Source organism: Megalobrama amblycephala, linkage group LG21 (genome assembly GCF_018812025.1).
Source record: "Megalobrama amblycephala isolate DHTTF-2021 linkage group LG21, ASM1881202v1, whole genome shotgun sequence".
Lineage (NCBI taxonomy): Eukaryota > Metazoa > Chordata > Actinopteri > Cypriniformes > Xenocyprididae > Megalobrama > Megalobrama amblycephala.
In genome coordinates this window covers 14459715-14483384 of record NC_063064.1, presented here as the reverse complement: position 1 = coordinate 14483384, position 23670 = coordinate 14459715, and the positions used below count along the sequence as shown (strand labels likewise).

Sequence of the window (23670 nt, the reverse complement as noted above, 5' to 3'; positions counted from 1 at the left end):
CTGTCAGCCTATCTTCGTTCTCGGCAACAAAATCAACAAAGTTGAAACATTTACGTATCTGGGCAGCATTCTCAGTTTCAGCCATGATCTATCTTTTGAAATTCAACATCGAATTAAAAAGCCTCTTCCTCCTTTGGTTGTCTGATGCACCAGGAGTTCCTAAATCACAACTTGGCCTTGTCAACCAAAATTGGAGTGAACAAAGCAATCTCTTTTGTATGGCTGCAAAACCTGGACCCTTTTTATCACCACCATATCAAAGCAATAGAAGCGATGAATGCTTCTGAATTTGTGTCATACTTACTGCCTCGCTCCCTCCGTGGGCGTGGCCGCAAAAAGAACCGAATGGCTCTCTTTTCAGCCGGTTCAATGATTTAAAACTAAATGTCGAAGTTTGGCATTTTCTGAGAACTATCAGATTATCGTGGACTCAAGTTTTCTTTAAGTTGTTTTTACAATACAAATAAAAGCTATAGTTTCATGCAAACCTGAGGCACGTACTGGAAATATGCTTATTTCTTCGTTCTCTGCAACAAAATGAAACATTTACGTATCTACTGTTGTTAAATAACATTTTATTAAAACCCGCAAAACCTTTTGTGATGTAAATACATTTTACTATGGTTTATTATACATGCAGATTATATTTTAAGTTATGTTAAATCAATTAGTTAATTCTTTCTATACTTTAGACATTGTGACGAGCGCCCTGAGTCCACATCAGCGTTGCCTTGGAAACTCACGAGGAGCACATGCTCACAGGTCGTCACAGGCTGATCGGTCACACCTGAAGCTGATCAACCTGCCTGCATATAAGCAGCATGCTCACAGACAAAGGTGGAGAAGCCTTTCCATGAGACAGCAGACTAACGTTCTCTCTCTATCCCGTTCCAGAAAGCAGTGTGTGACCGATCAGCACCGCCACGAGCACGGCACAGATTCATCCGCACCTGGACACGACCGAGGGCACTCCTGCAAGCAAGAGCACCCCCACCACTCACGTATACACTTGTCTTCCAATAAAATCCACCCTCTGGGGCCTTAAACTTATCTTTCCTTGTCGTGTGATCCTTCCACCCTGCCACACTGGTGGAGAATGCAGGCAAGTTAGTGGAAGGAACACAGACTAGCGACCTGCAACTCACCATTATTTTGTTTTTTTGTTTTGTTTTTTCTCTCTCCCCTCTGCCAGGCGACTGTTCCTCCCCGTCATGGATGAAATCCTCCAGCGGCTAACGGAGGTCAGCATCCGCCAGCAGCAGATTGCTGAACATCTTGCTGCACGACAGGAACACACCGAGCAGGGGCTCGACACGCTGTGCACAGCAGCCATACGACGCGTTCTACTACCAGACCCCCGGGTACAAGTAACGCAACTGTTGCCAAAAATGACTGTTTATGATGATGTTGAAGCTTTTCTTCAGATGTTTGAAAACACAGAAACCCAGGAGGGCTGGGAGAGGGAAGATTGGGCGCGATTGCTGGCGCCCCTCCTTACTGGGGAGGCTCAACAGGCCTACTTTACGCTGCCATCCTCTGTCTCAGAAAACTATAGCGCGCTCAAGAAGAAAATTCTGGCCCGCATGGGTCTTTCTTCGGTCTCTGCGGCCCAATACTTCCACGTTTGGGAGTACTAACCCTGCCTCCCAGCCCGAGCCCAGGCCACCGAATTATCCAGTCTCGCTCGACATTGGTTATTGGATGAGGAACCCACAGCTGCCCAGGTAGTGGAGCGCGTCGTCGTCGACCGATTCCTCCGTGCTCTCCCAAGGACTCATCGTCAAGCCGTCGGGATGCGGAATCCCGCCACCATTGCCGAACTCGTTGAGGCCGTGGAGCTGGCGGATGCTGCCCAACACCGGGATGCTGGGGAGCGAGCGTCGCCGTTTCCCCGGAGGGTGGTCCAGGAATGACGAGCACCGGAGCGCACACTGCGACCAGTAGTCAGGCCACCGGCTCCCGCTCCGAGGGACGAACCCATGCCAACAGAGGTTCCCACATCTCCTGCACGAACATGGCTGTCAGGCTGTATTGTGCACTGTGACCTGCCCGTGGGGGCTCCAGAAGTGGAGGTAAAAATTAACGGCCGCCCGTTCTCGGCTCTACTGGACTCCGGCAGTGCAGTCAGCCTTGTGAACTCCCACATCCTCGCCCCCCGTGGGAAAACCAAGGCTTCCCTTCCAATCACTTGTGTGCACGGAGACACACGACACGTACCGTCCCGGAGAGTGACCATCTCGGCTGCCCCCGGGGCTTGGCCGGTGGAAGTGGGGGTAGTGAAGGATCTACCGGTCCCCGTCCTTCTTGGGAGAGATTGGCCAGGGTTTGACTGCCTGCTTGCCACCGCCGTACAGCCTGTCAGCACCAGAGGGAGCCGCCGTCGGAAAAGGCCAGCAAGAGAAGCCCGTCAACACCCCGTCTTACTGGCCTCGGACAGCGGGGTGAGTCCCCTCAATGTAATTCTAACCTCTTCCTTGACTTATATCAGCAGGTGACCAGAGGCGGTTCATTCACCAAAGAACAGCGGGAAGAATACCATCTAAAGCACTGCTGGGCTCAAAGTCCGCATTGTAGAGGGAAAGGAGACACAACCGGGGCCCCATCCTCTTCAAAGGACAAAGACGGAGATGGTGCTAGAGTTGGCACACTCGCACCCGCTTGCCATCCATCCACCATCCAGCGAGTCCGTGACCGCTTCCACTGGCCGGGACTGGAAGCCGAAGTCAAACGTTTCTGTCAGTCCTGCCCAACCTGCCCAACCTGCCAGAAAACGTCTCCAAGGACACCTCCACCCAGCCCACTGATTCCACTGCCCATCATCGAGGTGCCCTTTAGCGCATCGGGATGGACCTAGTGGGGCCGTTGCCCAAGTCTGCCCGGGGTCACGAACACATCCTGGTAATCGTTGATTACGGCACCCGGTATCCAGAAGCAGTGCCCCTTCGAAAGGCCACCGCCAGGTCCATCGCCCGCGAGCTTTTCCTGCTCTGTAGCCGGGGTAGGCATCCCCGGTGAGATACTGACTGACCAGGGGACTCCCTTCATGTCCCGGCTAATGGCTGACCTGTGCACCCTCCTCAAGGTAAAGCAGTTGAGGACCTCAGTATACCACCCCCAGACAGACGGCCTCATTGAACGGTTCAACCAAACCCTCAAACAAATGCTGCGACGAGTAGTAGCCGAAGACAAGCAAGACTGGGACCTCATGCTGCCATATGTACTGTTCGGGATACGGGAGGTACCTCAGGCTTCGACAGGCTTCACCCCATTCGAGCTCTTGTTCGGACGCCAGCCCCGGGGGCTGCTGGATGTGGCGAGAGAAGCATGGGAACAACAGCCGGCGCCTCACCGCTCGGTAATTGAACATGTGAAAGAGATGAGGGAACGGATTGACCAGGTCATGCCTTTAGTCCGGGAGCACCTCGTCAAGGCTCAACAGGCGCAGCAGCGACATTACAACAGAGCCGCCCAGCCTCGAGAGTTCCAGCCTGGAGACCGGGTAATGGTCCTTGTTCCCAACTGCAAATTCCTGGCCAGCTGGCAGGGCCCATATACCGTCACGGAGAAGACTGGTCCTGTCACTTACCGTCTCCACCAGCCGGGATGGCGGAAAGCAGACCAGCTATATCATGTTAACCTGCTAAAGAAATGGGTGGGGACAAGGGACCAGCTCGCTGCTATCACCACCGTGGAGACGGTAGTCATGGACATCAATCCACAGCTGTCAGGCGGCTCAGAAGGCCGAGCTACAACACCTGATCAGTCAGTTCTCCGATGTGTTCTCCCCAACCCCCGGGCAGACCCAGATTCTCCACCATGAGATCTGTACGCCACCAGGAACCATCATCAGGCAGCGGCCCTATCGAGTCCCAGAGGCTCGTTGGCAGGCTATTGAGGAGATCCAACAAATGCTGAAGTTAGGGGTGATTGAACCATCTAACAGCCCTTGGTCCAGCCTAAACCAGATGGCACCCTCCGCTTCTGCAACGACTTCCGTCGCCTAAACGAGGTCTCAGAGTTTGACAGCTACCCAATGCCACGAGTGGATGAGCTCCTCGATCGCCTTGGAAGGGCCAGGTACATCTCCACACTGGACCTCACTAAAGGATATTGGCAAGTGCCCCTCTCTGAAACCGCTAAGCCCAAAACGGCCTTCAGCACCCCCAGTGGGCACTGGCAATACCGGACCCTTCCCTTCGGCCTACACGGGGCTCCCGCCACGTTCCAGCGCATGATGGACATCTTGCTGCGGCCCCACCAGTGTTATGCCGCGGCATACCTGGATGTCGTGGTAATCCACTCCGAACGTTGGGAAGACCACCTAGACCATCTGCGGAGGGTTCTAATGGAGCTACGTAGGGCTGGGCTCACTGCCAAACCCCGCAAATGTCACCTGGGCCTGTCTGAGGCGAAGTACCTGGGCTTCCAGGTCGGACAGGGCCTCATCAAGCCCCAAGAAAAAAAAGTGGAAGCAGTCCGGTCTTCCCTGAAACCCAGCACAAAGTCTGTTTCTCTTAGTAGGATGAAAATAATCTGTTATTTAAATGGTGACTAAATTATATAAAGAAAGCGATCAAAGAACTCTTCCTTTGTAATCCCTGGAGCTGTCAATCAAACAGTGCATGTTTATCAGTGACTGAGTTCTGGACACGCGCCAAAACTCCTGTTTTATTCAATGAATCTCTTAATTATATCACGATTGCATTGTTAGTTATGATGAAAGCATTCTTTAGTGTGCAGAAGTTGAGTTGCAATGACAAGTTCACTGCTTTCATGCCCTCAACAACATGTCTGTAATCAGCTGTTCATCAATGCAAACTTTCATGCCACGATCTAAATGTAATAACATAGATCTAAATGTAATGCAGCACTTTTCACGATTAGTTAACCTTGAGAGCTGTATTAGTAAAACATGCTAAAAGAGAGAGTAATACTTGGCTATTTCAAATGAAAAGATGTTAGCCAATCACAGCAGTGGGCATTTGCACTGAAGTCTCACAGCAGACACGCCCCTTAAAACAGAGCGTTCAAATAAGAGGGTTAAAATCAGGGTGGCTAAAATGCCTTTTTTTTTTTTTCTAAATTATGACCATTTTTGATGTAAAAAGCATACTAACATTATAAGTGCACCCAAGGAAACATTATAAAACAATAAAACAATGCAGTTCATGACCCTTTTAAAGTTACAAAAGTTATTTAGTCAAGAGTAGTGAGTGAAAAAAAACATTTTTTTTTTGTTTGATTAACATTAAAACGCAGGCAGCAGCACAGAAGGAATATTAGGCTGCTGTCACTTTAAGAGCCGCATGGATCCAATATACTGTCACACAAGCGTTATTTATCAGTTGTTTACATTCATTTAAGACATAACCGACTATATTTACAAGGATACTCACCAAGATAGCCAAAATTAATGTAATTTTGCGTGAATTAGAAGAAGCAAAAGAAAACTCCATTCAGTATTTATGTGCTGTCTGAGACGCTGCTTTCCAGGTGCACGCTATGGATGTGTAACTTTAATATTTAAATTCACAAGGCTTAAAACCACATGCAAAGGATAAACTTTTGTGAGGATGCAGCACTGGCCCGATCGAGAAAGTGACAGTGTTCACAGTTCAATTGTCCTGGGGTGGGATTCCCAAAAGCATCGGTAGCCAACTAACATCGCAAGTTTCGTAATTACTAAGATAGTTCAATGATTTGGTGATTCCCGAAACCATAGTTCAAATGAAGTTTTGCAAATTGCATTGCAAACTTGTGTGGCTGGAACGACAGCTCTCAAGCTGTGGCTAGAAGCATAGTTTCTTGTTTTTATGACATGTGGACTTGATAAATCGCTATCTTGAACAAAATAAGCAAGCTGACATCAAGTACAATGTATACCTTTTATTTCATACAAAAGTCATTTATATATTTAGCTTGTCAAGACATTTTAAGCACTGTTTTTGAAGAGTGTGCATGTGCGTACCTGCTCTAGTACGTAAGAACAAACCTGAGAAAAATAAGAATTAGTCCTCAGATGCCATGTCTGTAATTTATAGGAAAAAAAATCTGACATTAATTCAATCTCAGATGGATTCATTTAAAGATTTCTGTGTGACATCATTCACCAATGTTGCTGAACAACAGGTTTGTGACAATACGGTTTCGGGAAACAGTTGTAACTAGCTAGTTGATTTGTTCAACAATGCATTGTACTATGGTGGTGAAGCAACGAGTTACATCATTGTATGGTAAACACACCCCTGAGCATTATTCACGCTGACCCTGGGTGGACCTTATTGATGAGCCCTGCTGTATTTTGTACAGATTTAATTTAGTTTTGGCAAGTATTTAATTATTTTACCCAGATTTTACCCAAAAATGTTGAATTATGCAACAGACATTATACAGCTCAGTGCCTTCATGCAATTAATTAACTACCATTGGTTTGTTATATCTGCCTTTTTCATACTATAGCCGATATATACAATGGTTGTAAATTGAATACAAAATTGGCAGATAAATATTGGCAGCGAATACATTGGTGCATCTTTATGTAGCAGATTGTCGCGTGGTTATAATTTTCTCTCTGGTAGTATCTTGTAAGTAAAGAAATTCATAGTCATTACATCTGTGCTGTTGGGAAATATCTGAAAATGTTGATGATTTATTACTTGATAATTTAGCCACTGTATCAAACAAATACCTAGGATTGTATTGGTTTCTTATAAGAGAGTTCTAGCAGTTTTTGGGATAACTGATTTTCTGATTTTGGGATAAAGATCTAGCAGTTTTTAAGGCCTTTCTGTAGGTAAAAAGACTATCCTTCCACACAATGTGAATTACCTCTAGAATTTTTCTTCCAGCTGTGCTTTATATTTTTCCAGGCTGCATTTTGAGGGTGCTAGTGTGCTCATTATACCATGGAGTCAGACTGTTTTCTTTAAAGTGCTAGAAGTTGACGTAGTTGCAAAGTTACTTATAGTTAGTAGAATGTCTAAGAATGTCTGAAAATATTACTATAAATTGCAGAAACACCTCCCTCTGGATGAGGCTTGTGTTTATAACGGTAACCTTGGGTGTAGACTCATTTAAACTAATGTAATTGTCTAGTTTTAGCCAGGTTTCTGTTAAACAGAGAATCTAGCTTGTAATCTGTGATCACACCTTTAACAATAAGTCCTTTAGTAGAAGGGGATCTATTATTCAGCAAGCCAAGCCTCTGTGCATCTGCACAGGATTTTTGTATTTACTAATTCAGGGAACAGACACAGTCTCTATATTAGGATATCAAGGAGTCTCTATGTGCTGAGATTTGTGACGTCACTTCCTGTTTGTTGCTGCCGCGCTGTTTGAGCTAGAGCTCCGTCGAGCTGATTCCTAATTGCTTGTTTTTGTCTCTTAAAATCAAACTTATAACATATCACTCTTTCTTTTTCGGCGGGGGAACACATCCCCAACAATATTTTACATAAAAAACACTCGGATTACCTTGATATCGCTAGTTTAATCTGACTTCCCAAACATTCGCTATTAGCTTTAGCCCGTTAGCAATAGCGGTGTGGTCACTCTAACGTTTGTGTTCTTCTCTCACTATATTATTGTTCATCTATTCTAATGGCGAGTGTATCGGAATGTTTCGGAGTGTATCGGAGTGTTTCTCTACCTTTGTGTGCAGGTGAGGACACGTTTGAGCTGCATGCGGTGCAGTTGGAACTGGAGGACATGGAGCGACAGATTCGGACCCTTCTCGAGAAGCAGGCCGAGCTACGCGAACGGCAAACAGCGCTGGAAACTTCCCGTGCTGGCGCTCACCGCTTCTTGGTAAGTTTGCAGCGCGATATTAACACTCCTGCTTCCTCTACGCCGTGTGCTTCTCTGCACAGGGCCCGAGCACCCAGAACATGTTCATCCCAGCCCTCGTTCACTCCAGCGCCGTCACACCAGGGACCTTGGGTTCTTCAGCAGCAGAAGGCGCGAGCCAGGCCTCGGACCAGGACCTCTCCTCCTCCGCCGCCCCCGATCTTTGAGGTCTCGACGCGGAACCGCTTCTCCCCTCTTCGCGAGGCGGAACGCGATGCTGTGGTCATCGGAGACTCCATCGTCCGCCACGTCCACGCTACCACAGCCAAAGGTAAGGTGCGCAGTCACTGTTTTCCTGGTGCTCGTGTTCTCGATGTCGCTGCGCAGGTTCCCGCGATCCTCAACGGTGCTGAGACCATCGGAGCTGTAGTGCTGCACACGGGGGTGAATGACACCAAGCTGCGGTAGACGGAGGTGCTGAAGCAGGACTTCAGGAGCCTGATCGAGACGGTACGAGCCACATCACCCATGACGAGGATCATCGTGTCCGGACCGCTTCCGACGTACCGATGAGGACATGAAAGGTTCAGTAGATTATTTGCTTTAAATGAATGGTTGATGTCTTGGTGTAATGAACAGAAGCTGCTCTTTATAAATAATTGGAATCTTTTCTGGGAGCGTCCTAGGCTCTTCCGTGCTGATGGACTGCACCCCAGCAGCATCTGAGCTGATCTTCTGTCAGAGAACATCTCCAAGACGCTTCGCACCGTATAACTAGTAAGTCAAACCTCAAATCACAGTTTGTGTTCTGCCCACTTAATTGATAGAAATGTGAGTGTAGTACCGTCTAGAGAAACTGTGTCTATTCGCCAAATTGTGAGATTTAACAATAAAAATAAAGGATCTAGAAAAAATCTGATCATGATCAAACCAGAAATTCGCAAAATTACTGAACAAAAACAATTTCTAAAGCTAGGGCTACTAAACATTAGATCACTGACACATAAGGCGGTTATTATAAATGAAATGATCACAGATAATAGTCTTGATTTAATTTGCCTTACTGAAACATGGCTTAAACCAAATGATTATTTTGGTCTTAATGAGTCTTGTCCACCTGGCTACTGTTATAAAAACAAATGCCGTCCGATTGGCCGTGGCAGTGGTGTAGCAACAATCTATAGAGATAATCTTAATGTTACTCAGAAAACAAACTATAGGTTTAATTCATTTTAAATTCTTATGCTAAATGTTACTCTCTCAGATATAAGTAAAAAGTCGCTACTATCTCTTGCTTTAGCTACCGTTTATAGACCTCCAGGGCCTTATGCTGATTTCCTAAAAGAGTTTGCAGACTTTCTCTCAGATCTATTGGTCAACATCGATAAAGCGCTGATGGAGATTTTAACATTCATGTTGACAATACAAATGATGCGTTAGGGGCTGCGTTTACAGATTTACTAAACTCCTTTGGGGTCAAACAAAATGTTACTGGACCCACTCACCGTTTTAATCATACACTAGATTTAATTATATCACATGGAATCAATCCAACCGATATAGAAATTCTACCGCAAAGTGATGACGTCTCTGATCATTACCTTGTAACATGCGTACTGCATACTGATGATATTTGTCAAATTGCGCCGCGATATTGACTAGGCAGAACAATTCTCCCAACAACTATAGATAAATTCACAAATAAACTGCCTGATCTGTCTCAGCTGCTCATCGTACCAAAACACACACATGATCTTGAGAAAATGACTAGCAGTATGTGCACCATTTTCACTAGTACATTAGATACTGTTGCACCGATGAGATCTAAAAAGGTTAGAGAGAAAAATACTGTACCTTGGTACAACAGTATTACTCGCTCTATCAAAAGAGAAACTCGTAATCTAGAACGCAAATGGAGACAAACTCATTTAGAGGTCTTCAGAATCGCGTGGAAAGACAGCTCGTCCCGTTATAGAAAGACTCTAAAAGCAGCCAGGGCCGAGCATCTCTGCAAACTCATAGAAAATAACCAAAACAATCCAAGATTCTTGTTGCTAGATTAACAAATAAACAGACATCACCAGAACAAAACATTTCATTACAGTTTAGTAGTGATGACTTTATGAATTTCTTTACTGAGAAAAAAATCGAAAGTATCAGAAATACATTTGTAAATGTACAACCTTTAACAGAGTTTTATGATTCAACCTCAATTATCGCCCCTCAAGAACAGTTGCAGTGCTTTACAACTATAGGACAGGAAGAGCTAAATAAACTTATCACTGCATCTAAACCAACAACATGTTTATTAGATCCAATACCCACTAAACTACTGAAAGAACTGTTACCTGTAGCAGAAGAGCCTCTTCTCAATATTATCAACTCGTCTTTATCTCTAGGTCACGTCCCACGACCGTTCAAGCTAGCAGTTATTAAGCCTCTCATTAAGAAACCACAATTAGATCCAAACGTGTTAGCAAATTACAGACCCATTTCAAATCTTCCATTTATGTCTAAAATACTAGAAAAAGTGGTGTCGGCCCAATTGTCTCCTTCTTGCAAAAAAACGCTATCTATGAAAAATTTCAGTCAGGATTCAGATCTCATCATAGCACAGAAACTGCGCTCGTTAAAATTACAAATGACTTACTTCTAGCTTCTGACCAAGGCTGTGTCTCAATACTAGTGTTACTTGATCTCAGTGCTGTGTTCAACACTAATAGATCATAAAATACTCCTTGATCGACTACAAAATTACACTGGTATTCAGGGCCAGGCATTACGGTGGTTTAGGTCGTACCTATCAGACCGTCAAAATTTTGTTTATATAAACGGGGAAAAATCTAAGATCACGATAGTAAACTATGGAGTGCCGCAAGGATCAGTGTTAGGCCCTCTGCTATTTTCAATATACATGCTGCCACTCTGCAATATTATAAGAAAACATGGAATTAGTTTCCACTGCTATGCCGATGATACTCAGTTATATATTTATATATAGTTATATAACACAACCAGATGAAATTTCTAAATTATCCATTCTGACAGAATGTATTAAAGAAGTAAAACATTGGATGACTAGTAATTTTCTTCTATTAAATTCAGATAAGACTGAAGTATTACTTATTGGGCCAAAAACCTGTACACAGAATCTTTCAGACTACAATCTGCATTTAGAAGGATGTACTGTTACTCCATCCTCGACAGTTAAAGACCTGGGTGTTATATTAGACAGCAACTTGTCCTTTGAAAATCATATTTCATATGTTACAAAAACGGCCTTCTTCCACCTCAGAAACATTGCTAAGATACGGAATATGTTATCTATTTCTGATGCAGAAAAGTTAGTTCATGCTTTCATGACGTCTCGACTAGATTACTGTAATGCATTATTAGCTGGTTGTCCTGCTTCCTCAATAAACAAGCTACAATTAATACAAAATGCAGCTGCTAGAGTTCTTACCAGGTCAAGAAAATATGATCATATAACACCAATTTTATCATCTCTACACTGGTTACCTATTAAGTTCTGTATCGATTATAAAGTATTGCTAATGACCTATAAGGCTCTAAATGGTTTAGCTCCTGTGTACTTAACCAATCTTCTATCGCCCTACAATCCTTCACGCTCTTTAAGATCACAAAACTCTGGACTTCTGGTTGTACCTAGGATATCTAAGTCCACTAAAGGAGGGAGAGCGTTTTCACATTTGGCTCCGAAACTCTGGAATAGCCTTCCTGATAATGTTAGGGGCTCAGACTCACTCACCCAGTTTAAATCTAGATTAAAGACGCATCTCTTTAGCCAAGCATTCACATAATGCATCTCATATCAGATCAATTGCACATGACTATCTTTGCTTAATGTTATGAACAGCAGCTACGCTTATTATTCTCCATTTGCTTTTCTGTCTTACCTTGGGACACCCATCCCGAGCGAGGACATCAGCTTCAGTTTGGATCCAGCCTCTTAAGAAGACCTCAGATGACCAACACCTATGAAGAGATGGCGCCAACTCCTGCGAGGATTTCAGAAGACGCAATCATCTGGATCAACATGCAAATTGCACAATTTCTATAACCTAATTATTGTTAATATGTAATTCATTTTTCAGGAACTCATTCTTCTACGTTCAGTTAAACTGCTAACAGTGATTGTAAATTAATTGCCTAAATTATTACATTATTTGCTACTGCATTCTTTAAATTGTAACGTTGACATGCATTCTCTGTAAAGCTGCTTTGAAATGATATGTATCGTGAAAAGTGCTATACAAATAAATTTGAATTGAATTGAATTGAATTGAATTGAATTGAATTTAATTTAATTGAATTTTGTGACATGTGGTGGCTAGCAGATGGTTGGTTAAGCCAGTCTCTCTGCTTCCTGACCTGGGTCCCAGTTGGTCAAGTACTAAGACCAAGACTATGTCCCAGATTACTAGACAGAAGAGTGGCACCACGCCAACCATAACTTTTTATGATAAGTAACACATTTATTGTAACATGTTACATTTAAAAGTAACATTCCCCAACAATGAAATTATGACATTCATCAAATGTTTCTCATGTATATTTAAGACTTTTAAATTCTTTTCTGAATCAAGAAAATCTAATTCATTCAAAAAACAAAAAACAAAAAACAAATAAACATGGCACACAGTACTCTGACCTCTGGATTCCTTGACATTTTCCACATTACTCATCCTCCAGGATTTCTGAGTCTGGATGAAGTCTTCTTTTGACATCCTGTAGGAGGCCAAATAGTCTCTGCTGGGGTTGTTTTATGGTTAGACAGATCCAGCCGGAGGGACTTTAACTAGGTTTGTTTCTCATGTTATTTGTGCCGTTAAGTCCATGCAGGGTGACACACAGCAGGATTACTGTGTCAGCCATGAGATTGCTGGGCTTGATTTGTTAGGAGTAATACATCTTAGTTGCCCCTTCTTTATCTTGTTAGGAGATACCTAGGGTGCAGTCTAAGAGCACTATCCTGAACCAGGCATGGGCATCTCACACTGAGAGTTTGATGGGACATTGACTGTTGGGCTTTTGATTGCTAAAAGCTCAAGCTGAGTTTTGTTATCGCACAAGAGGACAGTGGAGTGGCACCACACAAGAAACGAGACAGGGACACAGTCACAGTTCACAACAAATTTACTGGAGATGAGAGACACTGGCAGACTCCAGAATACCAATCAGTTCATCTCACTGAAGAATTTCAAGAGATACAGCACTCAAATATGCTAATTAACCAAGAGGGCTTTTATAAATGGAATACATATGGTTACTTCATAACTGCAGTATACACGGTATACTGCTTACATTTTTAATAGAATGTGAAATAGTATGCGTTATGCAACAATAAACATTTCAAAATGTAGTTACGCTGTTGTCACATGACCTCCTTACTGTATATTGGTTGTTAAAGGTTATCTCATTGGTATTTGTAGGAATTTGTATGTAAAATATACATTGTGTGCCTTTTTTTTTTTTCTTTTTTTTTAACAAAATCAATGTACTGACAACTTCAAAATCTCTAACACTTTTATGTACTTGCCAGATCCTTAGTGATGGTCACAGATGACTGAGTTCAATACTCACACACAATCCCATAGCAAGACTCCCCCATGTATTCATTAAGTAATTTGCACTTTTTTGCACTTTGTTTTAATTTGCGTGGATTAATTTAATTATTGAAGGTGCACTACAGAAGATTTGGCTCTCTAGTGGCTAAAACTGCAAGTTACTAGTGGAGGAACATTGATTTGGTAAATATGTGAGTTGTGCTTTTGCTCAACTCATCAGTGCAGATTAATATGATGGTTTAAGGTGAACCGGTGTACATGTGGATACAGGATTACATTCTGAATGTCACTCACAATGCCACAAAAATGTAACAGAAGTCAGAAACACTGATATTTGACATAAAATGTGTTAAATGTCTTAACTATCAAGCAAGAAAAAAGCCTCTGTCACTTTCCCTTTTTAATTGTGAACCCTTTCGAAAAGGGAACTCGTGCTGAGTCCCCTAGGGGTCACTATGGGGAATGCCTCTGGCATGCCAGGTGAAGCATGAGTCTAAACATGACAATGAACTTGACATTGGTAGGTGGCAGCCTATGACATCACCACAGGTGTGACCATGAGCATGAAAGGGCACTCTTTCTTGTTTTCAGGATACCGGTTTGTTTGAACGTGCATTTATTCAAGACAAATCTAGGATTATGGTGACTTTCAAACAGTGACTTTCAAAAGACTTTCAAACAGTGTGTTCCTCTGTGTCAGCTTCATCTAACACCAGATGACACACAAGATATGTGCCTTATGTGCATGAGTGAGGAGCATGCATTATGAGGAATTTTGCTCTCGTCTGGCCTTTTTTTCGAGGGATTCGGACCAGCCATCCGTTTCTCCCAGTTCAGGACCTGCTGCGGCTGAGGCGAGTAGGAGACTGAAGTTGTGGGGCTCGCAGGTGGAGCTCACGGATGAATTCAGAGAGGTATGATTATTTCTCATTCATTTGCAGTTGACAAAAGCGAGCTGCCGAATGATGATGTGTTATCTCTCTCATCATCTGATCCGGCAGCGAGCACGCTCCTTGCTTCAGGCCATGATGAGCAAGACGACGCTGATGAGATCGATGATGTTTAAAAAAAAAAAGTGCTCTCAGCCTTTTTTTAAAAAACATCATCGATCTCATCAGCCTCGTCTTGCTCATCATGGCCTGAAGCAAGGAGCGCGCTCGCATATGACAAATTTTTGGATGTCATGTCCCGCACAGAAGCTCGAGTCCCTTCACGGTCGCCTCAATGAATGTTTCCTGCCGGGACATAACTGTCTATCTCGTATGTACCTTCATTTTCTCCCAGATCTTCACACTGAGGTGTGGAGATCTTAGAGAAAGCCATATTCTGGCCACATCCTTTGCACTCTGGTGATTTATGCTGTTGTTGAGGGGATGCAGGAGCATGAGAATGCGTCAATGCCTCCAATCAAAGAAACGTTGGCCAGCTATTTCACGATGGGCATGGCATCCGCGTTGAAGGCCCCGTCTCTGCCTACTAAGCCTTTGCGCGTCATCTCGCATCTTAATGGCAGAGCATATGCGGCAGCAGGTCAGGCTGGTGCTGCGATGCACACTTTGGCTGTGTTGCAAGCCTACCAGGCTGATCTGTTGAAGGACCTGGCTATGCCAGGAGGGGCTCTCACACGTTTTTACATCTGGCCCTGAAGCTGGACCTATGTTGTTTTTTGGCAGTTTGTTTTTAATTTTACATCTGCCTTACTGATGGTTCGGCATTAGTGGCTAGCTGTGAATGTGCTGTCTGACGCCATGGAGTTTACTGAGTAGTAGGCTCTCTATGAGCCTCCTTGGTAACTACTTTGTTTTAACAGGCTGTGTTTTACTAAGCTTTCTGTGTTTTGGACGTCGCTAGGCCAATATTTGAGGCCTCCGTCTGTAGAGCTTCACCTACTGATGAGGCTGAGTTGTTAGGCTCTCTTTGAGCCTCCTTGCCTACTGCATTTATAGAATCTGCTAACAGCAGCATCATGCTGAATTGATAGCAGTGTTTTTATTTTTTTAGCGTTGCTAGGCCTTCTGAGGTCTATGCTTCCCAAGAGCTCTGTTTGGATATCAAGTGCAAGTTGTAGGCTTTATGTGAGCCTCCATGCAGGATATCCTGAATTCTGGGGCATTGTTAGGTCTCCTCTCAATTTAGAGAGTTGTTATTTGAGGCCTCTGCTCCTAGAGCTCGGCTACATTTGCTAAGTTGTTAGACTCTGTCTGAGCCTTCTTGGCTACTGTGGGAGTCATCTGGCCTCTTCTCGCTAGCGAGAGTTATATTTTGGTCTCTGCTCTTCAGGGTTCCACCAGGGTAACAGTTTGAGTTGAAGGCTCTTTGTGAGCCTCCTTGCTAGATATCCTGAGTGTGGGGTGTTGTTAGGCCTTCTCTCGATTAGAGAGTCATTATACTGAGGCCTCCACTCCTAGAGCTCAGGTTTTATTTGCTAAGTTGTCAGGCTCTCTGCGAGCCACCTTGGATAAATTTGAGAATCGTCAGGCCTCCTCTCATTTAGATTGTTATCTTCATTGAGGCCTCCGCTCTCTTGAGCTTTGCCATGATAGCAGCTGTGAGCTCTCTGTGGGCCTCTTTGCAAGTTGTCATGTGTGTGGAGCGTTGTTAGGCCTCCTCTCATAGTTGTTATGTTGAGGCCTTTGCTCCTGGAGCTCAGCTTTTATTTAAATTTGAATGTCGTCAGACCTCCTCTCGCTCAGAGAATTATTTTATTGAGGCCTCCACTTTTCTTTTAACTCTGCCATGATAGCAGATGTGAGTTGTAGGCTCTCAGTGAGCCTCCTTGCAAATTATCATGTGTGTGGAGCATTATTAGGCCTCCCGTAAGAGAGTCGTTATGTTGAGGCCTCCACTTACAGAGTTCGGCTACCATTTGCTAAGTTGTCAGGCTCTTTCTTAAGACTCTTTGGCTAATATGAGCATCGTTAGGCCTCCTCTCACTCAGAGAATTTTCTTTATTGAGGCCTCCACTCTCCAGTGTTCCACCAAGATAACGATTATGAGTTGAAGGCTCTTTGTGAGCCTCCTTGCAAGTTTTACTGAGTGTGGAATGTTGCTAGGCCTCCTCTCAATAAGGGAGTCGTTATGCTGAGGCCTCCGCTCCCAGAGCTCAGCGATTATTTGCTAAGTCGTTAGGCTCTCTGTGAGCCTCGTTGGCTAATATGAGTATCATCAGGCCTCCTCATGTTTGAGATTTTTCTTATTGAGGCCTCCCCTCTCTGAGCTCTACTTAGGATATCAGTTTTGAGTTGAAGGCTTTCTCTGAGCATCCTCGGCTAACGTGAGTGTCAGGCCTCCTCTCATTTGAGAATGTTGTTTTATCGAGGCCTCCGCTCACTAGAGCTCCGCCAGGATAGCATTTGTGGGTTGCAGGCTCTCTGCGAGCCTCCTTGTGCTAAGTATATTATTTGCTAAGTCGTCAGGCTCTCTTTGAGCCTCCTTGACTAATACAAGCATCGTCAGGCTTCCTCTCATTTCAGAGTTACCCTTTTTTTGAGGCCTCCACTCTCTAGAGCTCTGCCTGGATATCATTTGCGGGTTGCAGGCTCTCTGTGAGCCTCCTTGCAGGTTTTCCTGAGTGTGGATCATTGTTAGGCCTCCTCTTGATAGGAGAGTTGTTATGCTGAGGCCTCTGCTCCTAGAGCTTGGCTTTTATTAGCTAAGTCGTCAGGCTCTCTTTGAGCCTCCTTGGCTAATTTGAGCATCACCAGGCCTCCTCTCATTTTAGAGAGTTGCCTTCTCTGAGGCCTCCGCTCTCTAGAGCTGGATATTAGTTATGGGTTGCAGACTCTCTTTGAGCTTCCTCGTGAAAATGTCCTGAGTGTGGAACATTGTTAGGCCTCCTCTCGATAAGAGAGTCGTTATGCTGAGGCCTCCGCTCCTAGAGCTTGGCTAGGCGGTAGGGTAGTGTGCTAGGTAGTTAGGCTCTCTTTGAGCCTCCTTGACTGCTTATCTCAGTTCGAGTGTGTTAGGCCACCTCTCAATCTGGGAGGTATGATTTAGGCTTCCACTCTGCAGAGCTTTGTGGGCCATCTGGACTAGAGTCTTGTAAGGCTTCTTGTTGAGGCCTCCTTTTTCCAGGGCTGCTTTTGGAAGTTTTGAGTATTCTAGGTTCTCTGTGAGCCATTTTGTAAGCTGGCCTGAGTATGAACGTAGCTAGGCTTCCTCTCTTAGTGTCTTCCTTGAGGCCTCCATTCTTGAGAAGCTCCAGCCTATGGTTGTCACTGGTGCGCCTACGGATAAAGACTATTTGAGTCTTTTTTACTTAGCTTAGCCAATAAGGCATTCATCCCTTCAGCATGGCAGCATGGGTATTCCATTCCCTTTTGTGACCCCCTAGGGGACACAGTACATTCCAGGAGATGCAGAGTCTTATTCCCTATTCTCAGTGAACCATGGTTACATGCGTAACCTGAGACATTTTCTTTGATTTAACAACAAATGATAAATGACGTCAAATTGACATTTAATACGAAATCTGAAATAAACGTGAAACCCCACTGATTTTACAGCATAATTAATGCCTGTTTTACTCGTTTACTGATCGGTGTGTTCTTTAGAAATCACATAGCACATACTGGAACCATTATTAAATTAAAATAGGTTAATGTATTAACTGGGCTAAATACATGCAATTTCTCCTTAAAAACATATCCCCTTAAATACAATAAAATCAACAAATAAATTGTATGAACTCAATACATGAATGAACTTGGAAGATTCAAAACATTTTGTTATGTTGATAGTGATACATTTCAGATACTGTCAATGTTGAACTTGTACATTTGCATATGGATTCAAACATGGAAAAATGCATGTTAGAACCAGTGTTGCCAACTGCTTTCAATTGAAAGTAGCTAAAACTGGTAGCTAAATGTCACTAGATGACATCATAATGGCAAATTCATTGATCTATATAAATATGAATATAGATCAGTTGGCAAAAATAAGAATCTAGATAAGGTTTGTCCAAGAAGTTGCTAGATTTGTCCTAAACTTTTGAAAAAAGTCTCAAAAGAGGTGGGAAATCACTAAATCTAGTGACAAAAGCACTAAATTGGCAACACTGGTTAGAACTGCTCATGTTGCCATTTTTAATTCAATGAGTGTTGACCAGACCAGTCTGATAAAACAAATAAGACAAATTTGTCATTTAAATAGATCATGTCGAGCAAATTGCAATGTTGAATACAATATTCCATAGAGTGTTCTCTAGTTTTTTACTGCTCATTTTTTTGTACAAATGTGAACTTATTTAGAAAGTGCATGCATACACAACATTCTGCACGTAGTGTATACTTAATCCAGTGCTAGAATGTATGCTATTCCAGACCAATCCCACAGTGTCTCACCCCAGTTTAACCTTTGACCTCTTGCAAATGAAGCAGATAACTGAACTAAACCATTTTTATTTCAATGAACTTCATAATATATTGTGTGAAATGTAAAATTGTTTCCTTTTCTTGTAGTTTACTATGTTTATTTGACAGAGTATGAATATAGGTCCCACACAACCAAAAATTAATGTCTTTTCATATTTTACAATAATCTCAATGTCAAACGCTTTTACTTGATGTCAATGACATTTGACTGACACAAAATGTTTTCCATATGGTCAATTATAAGCCATCCATACATACCATATTTAGTAATGTAGAAATACTTCCTATTCCATAATGTGATGCATTATTGACAATATGATGCGTAAATTCCAGGAGGCCCTAGTGTCATGGAAAGGGGTATTTTATAGAATCTTCCATCATTTTCTGTTTTAGCCGTCTGGTAGGAAACAGATAATACCAAATTGAGGGAAAATTGTCCAAATCTGTGCACAATTACCCCCATCTCTCCTCAGTAAGACTCCCATGGCACTGTGGTTTCCATCGCTGCATGAGACCAAGCTCAGCACTCAGTCCTATCAGCCTCCATTTTCTGACCCTCTTACAAACATTACTGGAAACTACAGCCGTTCAGGTGCATTTACTGCCATCCCTTCCCAAATAGTATAGCCTTTGGACGCAAGGTGTCTGTGTGTGTCAGTGAGAGACAAACAGGGCAAGAGAAAGAGACATTTAGAAATGGAAAATGTGTTGTCAGTGTAAAATGAAGTTTTCAGAGTCCTGGAGGGTTACAAGGCCAGCAGGGATTAAGTTATTGAATTACACTGGTAAATTGATGGATAATCTTTCTTTTTTCCCCTCCCAAGTCAGAAACATAAAAATCAAAGGAAGAGCTTTCATGTTGTCTGGTTTCTGTGTGATTGATACATTACCTTATCTTTGAAGATGTCTCTGGAGCTCATTTGGTCTGGTCTGAGATCCTTTGCTTTTATCAAAATACAAGTAACACTGATGAAAAACGTCTAATTCTATCATTTAAAAAAAAAAAAAAAAGTTGATTAAACAGATTAGAATTTCGGGATACTTCAAAGTCCAAACCTAGTGAGCAGCCTACAGAGGGAGCATTTCAACAAGTCATAAAAACTGTTCTGAAATCATTTGAAAAGGATCCAGAAGCCACAACAAGAAATTCTTTAATAATCTAAAATGATGTAAAAGACACTTTAAATATTATGTAATATTAAACTTTAATTTAATTCAATACTGAAAAGTATTAAACATGCTAAGTTTGCTGTCTTTGTAAAATGTTATTAGGTTCCATGATGGTTAGGATGCTACCTCAGAAGACAGTTCAAAAATCATTCTAATATGCTGATATGGTGATCAAGAAACATTTCTTATTATTGTCAATGCTGAAACAGTTTTTGCAGAAGCCATTTTTGTGGAAACCGCAAAGCATTTTTTTCAGGATTCAGTGAAGAATAGAGAAAAGAATGAACAGATTTTTTTTTTTTTTTTAAATAGAAAATTATGATCAATTTAATGGATCATCGCTTAAAGTATTAATGTCTTTCCAAAAAAAAAAAAAAAAAAAATCCCAAATCTTTTATTTAAAGAAAAACAAAGAGCTTTATTTCAGTTTTTTTTCTTTTTTTCTTGCAGTTGTCCTTTGCCAGAGCATTTGAACATTTTATAGAAACTCAAAATATGTTTTATCCACATGATTAACAAATAAAAATAATCTCATAGTAACACTTGGAGAAAAAAATATTCAGGACTACATGTACCAGAATGCATCGTGATACAAGCAGGAAACAACAACAACAACAACAACAACAGCAACATCTGACTTGTCTAGACTCATTTAACTGCAGAACTGGTACCATCATTGCTCTAATAATTCAAGGGTCTACATTATAATTTCATATCACATATGAATAATTTCTGCTGCTCTTTTGAAAAGTTAAAAATAACACAGGAATAAGTAAAATATAAAAGTTACAACACACATTTAAAAAAAAGTTTTTTTTTTTTTCATTTTCTTAGACAATCCATGCCGACTTGCCATGAAATCTTCATGACATATATTATTACAGTCACAAAACAATTCCAACGCACAAATATCCCACATCTTTATAGTTTCTCCTTTCTGTTAATTTTTTTCATGAAATTGTCAAAAAAGCAGAAGTGCTATGTGGATTTTAATCCCTCATATGGAGTCATGTTATGTAGCGTTTCTATTTGCAGTGCAGGGCCTCGGTCCATCAGTCTTTATGCCAAAGCCTGTGATGTCACAATGATGTCACAGTTAGCAGGCGCTCAGAGTCCTGAGGCCTCTTATTCAGCGGTCCTCCTCAGCACGGATAAAGGGAGCAAGTGCAAGTGTGGGAGATCTATGTGTGATGGGGCGGCACATAGAAAAGACCACATTCAAAAATGACAGCTAGAGAGAGAGAGAGAGAGAGAGAGAGAGAGAGAGAGGCAGATACAAAGAGAACAAGAGAGCAACACAGGCTGGGACGAAAGTTAGAAAGCCAACCTGACAACAAACAATTCTTTGACACAGACATCCCTCTTCCACTTGGCACTGTATACACTGCAAAAATTAATTCTCTTAATCTGTATTTTTGTGTTGTGTAAAACTGCTTAATATATTAAGACATGTTTTCAGGGGATATTTCTTGAATTTTTTTTCTTGTTCAGGTGTAAACTTCACAAAAGTTTGTTAGATTTATGCTTAAAATAAATAAACAAAACAGAAAATTATTTGTAACAGAGCTCCTAAGGTGGCATTTGCTCCATGTGCACAAGAAACGTTCTATGAGGGTACAAAAAACTTGTGTGCCAAACTTTCACATGTACACAAGAAATTTGTGTGCAATGAAAACCAGATTTTTTTGCACAAGCAACTTTTTTGTATGCAAAAAAAAAAAAAAAAAAAAAACTCAGTTTTGCACAAAAATGTACATTTGGAAATATGTACATATGGAAAACTTGTTTAAAAATAAGAATATTTCTGTTCTCTTGACATGTAAATGAGAGGATTTTTCATTCTGTTGTGAGTATGAAAGAGAAAATGTTTCATTCTGTTGAAAATGTTTCATTTTCAAAGGAAAGTTTCTTGTGCATATGCAAAACTTTTTCTCATGTGAAAGTCTTTTTTCTGTCACTTTAAGGGCTGCATAATTTTCCAATGGCGTAAAAAAAAAAAAAAAAAAAAAAAAAAAAATCAATGTAAAATGTTGTAATGTTTTGATATTTTTACTGGAAAACAAGTCAAAAATACTAATAAAATTATATATATATATATATATATATATATATATATATATATATTTTTTTTTTTTTTTTTTTTTTTTGCAGTTTGAGACAAACTCATTTCAGATTGAGCACCAGTGAAAAAGGCCATATTTAGCTATTGTTTTTTTAATCTACGCAACATTCTTGTTTTTGTTTGTTTTTTTATTTGTTTTTTTTGTATGACAAAAAAAGATCATAATATAAAAATCTACACTGTCATCTGTCACTCCCCTTCCCTCCCATGAATCTAAAAGCCTGAAATGTTCCATGGTTGCATGTAATCTCTTATCAAAGCTAGCATTTCCCCATGTCCCCTATTAAAAAAGTTTAAGTAGTGTCTTTGGCAGATTCACAGATAGAATTGTCTCTTTTCTAAATGAGTAATTAGAACACATTTTTTCTAGTAATTTTGTAAGGGACTGTGACTGCTCTGTACATTTGTTCAGATGCGAACATCAGCATACACACACCCACAAGCACAAACTCACTTGTACACTTTTATGGTCTCACATTAGTGAAAATTGAGCTCAGATGACAGTGAAGGCTCAGGTAGGTGGTTAACGCATACAAACAGAGCGATTCAGATGGCAGTCACTTGAATCTCTTGACATGTGGATGATGGTGGGATGTAGGCAGAAAAGTACAGCACACTCAAAAATGCTGGCCGCTTTACTTGTCTTTTGTCAGTCGAGCAAAAGAGCCTATGCAAGAACGCCCATATTTAGGCATTTGGGCAAGGCATATTGTCATTGTAAATTAGAGATGGTTTTTGGATGTCCAGCTGGGTTGCAGGGTTGGTAAAAATCCATATCAACAGTGCAAAGAGCAGGTGAGGAGCAATGTTTGCTGGCTAGACTCCAGATCTCATGGGGTGGGGCATGTCATTGTGATGTATGATGGGGTGGGGCAGGTTGGGCGTGGTCAGGCTCAGTGGATTATAATGCTATGAGGGACACAGAAGCAGAAGCAACGAAAGCATGAGCCACAGGCTGGGCGTTAATGCCCAACCACCACTGGAGTCATCTGTCAGGAACGGCTCTGGAGACTCATACAGAGAGTCATCTGAGAGAGAAAAAAAGAGAAAGAATGCACATTAATAATCATGTTGCACCTTTGCCTCTTCCTGTCTGTTCCACATTAGTTACAAAGAGTAGAAAACAATCTAACAACAGCAATGTGCATTTCAGGAATATTCATTACAGGAGTGATTAAAGGGTATTCACTGATCATTGAAAATAATTATTGCAGGAGCGGTTTCAGCATCAGAGGGACTCTGTCCTGGTGGAATGTTTTTGATTTTAGACTAATCATTTTAGACTCACTGTACAGTATTAATAATTAGAACTATTCATTATAGAATCTGCAAAAAATAAAAAAGTGCAGAACAGAACACATATTTTGAGATTCTGTATATATTGTGACACTGGACCATTACACCAACAGAGAATAGAATGACATCACATTCTAAATACATAGAAATTAATTTGGAGTTGGTCCGTTTGCTGCTATAACAGCTTCTGGGGAGGCTTTCCACAAGACTTTGGTGTGTTTCTGTAGGATTTTTTGCCCATTCATCCAGTAGAGTATTTGTGAGGCCAGGCAATGATGTTGGACAAGAAGGCCTGGCAATTTGCATTCCAGTTCATTCCAAAGGTGTTTGATGG

The 23670-nt window shown here is 41.9% G+C and overlaps 1 protein-coding gene and 1 pseudogene across 1 annotated transcript in view; both read right to left on the bottom strand.

Annotated features, from left to right (window-relative positions):
- magi1b (membrane associated guanylate kinase, WW and PDZ domain containing 1b) overlaps positions 1-23670 on the bottom strand; it is a 1153738-nt gene that overhangs the window by 79147 nt on the left and 1050921 nt on the right.
- Positions 22025-23670, bottom strand: part of LOC125256356 — a 141418-nt pseudogene continuing 139772 nt past the window's right edge.